The following is a 6,003-nucleotide window of genomic DNA, read 5'->3' as shown; positions in this document are numbered from 1 at the left end:
ATTGGGAAAGGCACTGAGTGAATCCTCTCTTGCCCTTTCACACTTGAGCAATGTTGCTGTTTAGTAGTTTAGTTGTGTCTGACTCTTCGTGACCCCATGGACCAGAGCACGCCAGGTACTCCTGTCTTCCACTGCCTCCCGCAGTTTGGACAAACTCATGCTGGTAGCTTTGAGAACACTATCCAACCATCTTGTCCTCTGTCGTCCCCTTCTCCTTGTGCCCTCCATCTTTCCCAACATCAGAGTCTTTTCAGGGAGTCTTCTCTTCTCATGAGGTGGCCAAAGTATTGGAGCCTCAACTTCACGATCTGTCCTTCCAGTGAGCACTCAGGGCTGATTTCCTTAAGAATGGATAGGTTTGATCTTCTTGCAGTCCATGGGACTCTCAAGAGTCTCCTCCAGCACCATAATTCAAAAGCATCAATTCTTCGGCGATCAGCCTTCTTTATGGTCCAGCTTTCACTTCCATACATCACTACTGGGAAAACCATAGCTTTTACTATACAGACCTTTGTTGGCAAGGTGATGTCTCTACTTTTTAAGATGATGTCTAGGTTTGTCATTGCTTTTCTCCCAAGAAGCAGGCGTCTTTTAATTTCGTGGCTGCTGTCACCATCTGCAGTGATCATGGAGCCCAAGAAAGTAAAATCTCTCACTGCCTCCATTTCTTCTCCTTCTATTTGCCATGAGGTGATGAGACCAGTGGCCATGATCTTCGTTTTTTTGATGTTGAGCTTCAGACCATATTTTGCGCTCTCCTCTTTCATCCTCATTAAAAGGTTCTTTAATTCCTCCTCACTTTCTGCCATCAAGTTTGTGTCATCTGCATATCTGAGGTTGTTGATATTTCTTCCGGCAATCTTAATTCCGGCTAGGGATTCATCCAGCCCAGCCTTTCGCATGATGAATTCTGCATATAAGTTAAATAAGCTTGGAGACAATATACAGCCTTGTTGTACTCCTTTCCCAATTTTGAACCAATCAGTTGTTCCATATCCAGTTCTAACTAGCTTCTTGTCCCACATAGAGATTTCTCAGGAGACAGATGAGGTGATCAGGCACTCCCATTTCTTTAAGAACTTGCCATAGTTTGCTGTGGTCGACACAGTCAATGGCTTTTGCATAGTCAATGAAGCAGAAGTAGATGTCTTTCTGGAACTCTCTAGCTTTCTCCATAATCCAGCGCATGTTTGCAATTTGGTCTCTCTGGTTCCTCTGCCTCTTCCAAATCCAGCTTGCACTTCTGGGAGTTCTCGGTCCACATACTGCTTGAGCCTTCCTTGTAGAATTTTAAGCATAACCTTGCTAGCGTGTGAAATGAGTGCAATTGTGTGGTAGTTGGAGCATTCTTTGGCACTGCCCTTCTTTGGGTTTGGGATGTAGACTGATCTTCTCCAATCCTCTGACCACTGCTGAGTTTTCCAAACTTGCTGGCATATTGAGTGTAGCACCTTAACAGCATCATCTTTTAAAATTTTAAATAGTTCAGCTGGAATACCATCACTTCCACTGGCCTTGTTATTTGCAGTGCTTTCTAAGGCCCATTTGACTTCACTCTCCAGGATGTCTGGCTCAAGGTCAGCAGCCACACTACCTGGGGTGTACGAGACATCCATATCTTTCTGGTATAATTCCTCTGTGTATTCTTGCCACCTCTTCTTGATGTCTTCTGCTTCTGTTAGGTCCCTACCACCTTTGTCCTTTATTATGGTAATCTTTGTACGAAATGTTCCTTTCATATCTCCAATTTTCTTGAACAGATCTCTGGTTCTTCCCATTCTGTTGTTTTCCTCTATTTCTTTGCACTGCTCATTTAAGAAGGCCTTCTTGTCTCTCCTTGCTATTTTTTGGAAATCTGCATTCAATTTCCTGTATCTTTCACTATCTCCCTTGCATTTTGCTTGCCTTCTCTCCCCCGCTATTTGTAAGGCCTCGTTGGACAGCCACTTTGCTTTCTTGCATTTCCTTTTCATTGGGATGGTTTTCGTTGCTGCCTCCTGTATAATGTTGCGAGCCTCTATCCATAGTTCTTCAGGCACTCTGTCCACCAGATCTAAATCCTTAAACCTGTTCCTCACTTCCACTGTGTATTCATAAGGGATTTGGTTTAGATTGTATCTTACCGGCCCAGTGGTTTTTCCTACTTTCTTCAGTTTAAGCTTGAATTTTGCTATAAGAAGCTGATGATCTGAGCCACAGTCAGCTCCTGGTCTTGCTTTTGCTGACTGTATTAGAGCTTCTCCATCTTTGGCTGCAGAGAATATAATCAATCTGATTTCGATGCTGCCCATCTGGTGATGTCCATGTGTAGAGTCGTCTCTTGTGTTGTTGGAAAAGCGTGTTTGTGATGACCAGCTTGTTCTCTTGGCAGAACTCTATTAGCCTTTGCCCTGCTTTGTTTTGATCTCCAAGGCCAAACTTGCCAGTTGTTCCTTTTTAACTCTTGATTCCCTACTTTAGCATTCCAATCCCCTATAATGAGAAGAACATCCTTCTTTGGTGTTACTTCTATAAGGTCTTGTAAGTCTTCATAGAATTGGTCAATTTCAGTTTCTTCAGCACCAGTAGTTGGTGCATAAACTTGGATTACTGTGATGTTAAAAGGTCTGCCTTGGATTCGTATTGAGATCATTCTATCATTTTTGAGATTGCATCCCACTACAGCTTTCGCCACTCTTTTGTTGACTATGAGGGCCACTCCATTTCTTTTACGGGTTTCTTGCCCACAGTAGTAGATAAGAAAGTCATCTGAACTGAATTCGCCCATTCCTGTCCATTTTAGTTCACTGATGCCCAGGATGTCAATATTTATTCTTGCCATCTCATTTTTGACCACATCCAACTTACCAAGGTTCATGGTTCTTACATTCCAGGTTCCAATGCAATATTTTTCTTTACAGAATTGGACTTTCCTTTCGCTTCCAGGCATATCCGCAACTGAGCGTCCTTTCAGCTTTGGCCCAGCCGCTTCATCAGCTCTGGATCTACTTGTACTTGTCCTCCGCTCTTCCCCAGTAGCATGTTGGACGCCTTCCGACCTGAGGGGCTCATCTTCCAGCGTCATAACTTTTATATGCCTGTTGTCTTTGTCCATGGAGTTTTCTTGGCAGGGATACTGGAGTGGCTTGCCGGTTCCTCCTCCAGGTGGATCACGTTTGGTCCAAACTCTCCACTATGACCTGTCCATCTTGGGTGCCCTGCTCGGCATGGCTCATAGCTTCTCTGAGTTATTCAAGCCCCTTCGCCACGGCAAGGCAGTGATCCATGAAGGGGACTTGAGCAATAGATCCTTGCAATTCTGCACTGGAACGAAAAGCATATTACACAGAGACTACAATTCCCATCATCCCCAACCACTGGTCCTGCTAGCTAGGGATCATGGGAGTTGTAGGCCAAAAATATCTGGAGGGCCGAGGCTGAGGAAGCCTGGATTAGCTCACCCACTATAAACAACACCTATAGGCAGCTGCCACTTCCAGAATATAAAAAAATGCACTACAAACAAAAGCATTTTAGCCCCTTCAATATTATTTTGCATTATTTTATTATTATTTATTAGATTTGTATACTGCCCTATACCTGCAGGTCTCAAGATAAAAATCCCAAGATAAAAATCCCAATATAAAACCAGAAAACACATAAACAAAATAAAAACAAAAACAACCTGTCAGAGCTGCCCCTGGTCCCAGCTCACAGAGGACCAACGCCAGTCCGTTGTTATATTAAATAGTTTTTATTGAAGTTCAGTTTCTCATTTACAGCCACGGTGCGCAGCTCTACGTCTTAAACCCTAGACCGTCGAAGCTCCGTCTGAGTCTCCTCCCCCCAGACACCAGTTTAAGACCCTAGCCTTGCTCCACCTCTTTCTCTGCTCCCTCTTCCTCTGGGTCCTCCTGTCCGCCGGGGTTTTCCCCTTTCTAGACTCTTCTGACGCTGACTCCCCCGAGTCTTCCCCCTCCCTCCGGTGGGCTTTAGGACCTGGTTCCCAATCCGGGCTTCCTGCTGTCCCGCGCGCCTGTACATTTGAACTTGGCGCGCGCGCCCAGCCTGCCACCTTCTTTCTGACCGTTATACTGCTCCTGTCGCTGCTCCCCTCTTCGGGGACGCTAGCTGGGCCTGACTCCTCCTCCCTGCTTGCCGGAGGAGACGCTGACTCTGACCTATGGGACTCTTCCCCCCCACTACGCTCCGGTGGGGAAGCTGGCCCTGATTTCCAGCTACTGCTCTGGGAGTCTCCGCTGGCCCCCTGCTTCTGGTGTGTCCCCCCTGGGACCCCCCTTGCCCTGGCCATCGGCGCCCCCTTCTGGGAATCTTCTGATTCACTGGAGAGGCTCATGGAATCTCTCGGGTCACTGTCATTCTGCCCTCTGCTGCCCTCAGATTCCTCCCCCTCGCTCTCCATTTCCTCTCTCCCCTGTGCCTCTGCTCCTGAGCCCCTGACACAACCCAATAACCCCCACCCAAATGTGGTATATGGTTGATGCTAGTCTGGCACCGGAATATAGAGATTGTTTACATCCATGGTTTATCTGTCATTGTAGTACAGTAGTGACTGAGGTTAAGTACTTAATTCGTTCCGGAGGTCCGTACTTAACCTGAAACTGTTCTTAACCTGAAGCACCACTTTAGCTAATGGGGCCTCCTGCTGCTGCTGCGCCGCTGGAGCATGATTTCTGTTCTCATCCTGAAGCAAAGTTCTTAACCTGAAGCACTATTTCTGGGTTAGCAGAGTCTGTAACCTGAAGCGTATGTAACCTGAAGCATATGTAACCTGAGGTACCACTGTATCTAGTGAATATAAAAAGAATGAACTTCTGTCTAGTTGAAGCAACTCTACAGTTTAAACTACCAGATGACATGTAATCACGATAAGCATTCCTCACCCTATGGGAGGCTGTGGTTAATGAGTCAGAAGGCTGCTTCCTGCACCAAGCATAAAACCACAAGGCCCAGCATTTATATGATTGTGGTCATGTAAAATGTTGTGTGCTTGCCCCCTGCAGACTGCTGTTGAAGCTGGAAATGGGTGCATTGTGAATACAACAATCTCTCATCAAGAGGAAAGTTAAACTGCTTGCTATAGAGAGTAGGGAAACTAATTGACCTGTTTCATCCCAGACAATGGATTATAATCCCATCCTTGAACCTTGCCCCAGCTATTCAGACTCCTGATCCCTGCACCAGCCTTCAATTTCTTTTCTCCAATGGCAGGGTTGCCATGTGTCCTCTTTTTCCAGGACAGGTCCTCTTTCTCACAGGTATGTAAGATTAGAGATGTCATAGCAACCCATAGTGAAAAACAGGAGTCAGAAAATGTGTCCTCTTTTTTTGCTCTTCAAGATATGGTGACCCTACCAACGGGGCTTGCACATTCACTTGTTGTGCACCAGAGTCCTGGAACTTTTCTGTTTTGGTATTTCGACCTTGCATCTCGTTCAACTTCTTTGCTCTTGTGCTTTTTTCAGGAGTGCTGTAGTACGTTGTAATGGGAATTGGGGTTGCTTGTGCGTAAATTCCAAACTGCTCCAAGCTGTTGGTGTACAAACCTTTCCCTGGTTTGACAGCCCTTACAAGGCGACTGTCTCAGTCACTGGCAGAATCCGTCAGTGGGCGTTTCCTAAACTTCTTCCAACATAAAAATTCCTTGACTCCAAGTCTCCTCCTAGATTCTCTGCGCGGAAGCTTTCTGCGCAGCATGGGTGTGCCAAGCGGAGGTCCTGTGCTCTCCCCGCTGATCTCACTGGAAGAGTCTCGGAGCCTTCCCTCCGAAGTACTCTCAGCCTCCCCTTTCTTCCTGGTGTCACCTTGATTCCCTTCCCCAGCGGAAGCTCTCTCTCTCTCCTTGCTAGTTCCCTCCCCTGCCTCATTGGGGAGCCTTACCTCTCCTCTTGTCTCTGATGGCAGTTCCCTGACATACGTATATGTACAGAGAGCGGAAAATGGGCAGGTGAAAAAGGCTTGCGGCTTGAAATGGCAAAATGGAATACCTCCTAGCGAGTAAAC

The sequence above is a fragment of the Podarcis muralis genome, chromosome 4, assembly GCF_964188315.1.
Source record: "Podarcis muralis chromosome 4, rPodMur119.hap1.1, whole genome shotgun sequence".
In the NCBI taxonomy this organism is placed as follows: domain Eukaryota; kingdom Metazoa; phylum Chordata; class Lepidosauria; order Squamata; family Lacertidae; genus Podarcis; species Podarcis muralis.
This window is presented reverse-complemented; position numbering follows the sequence as displayed.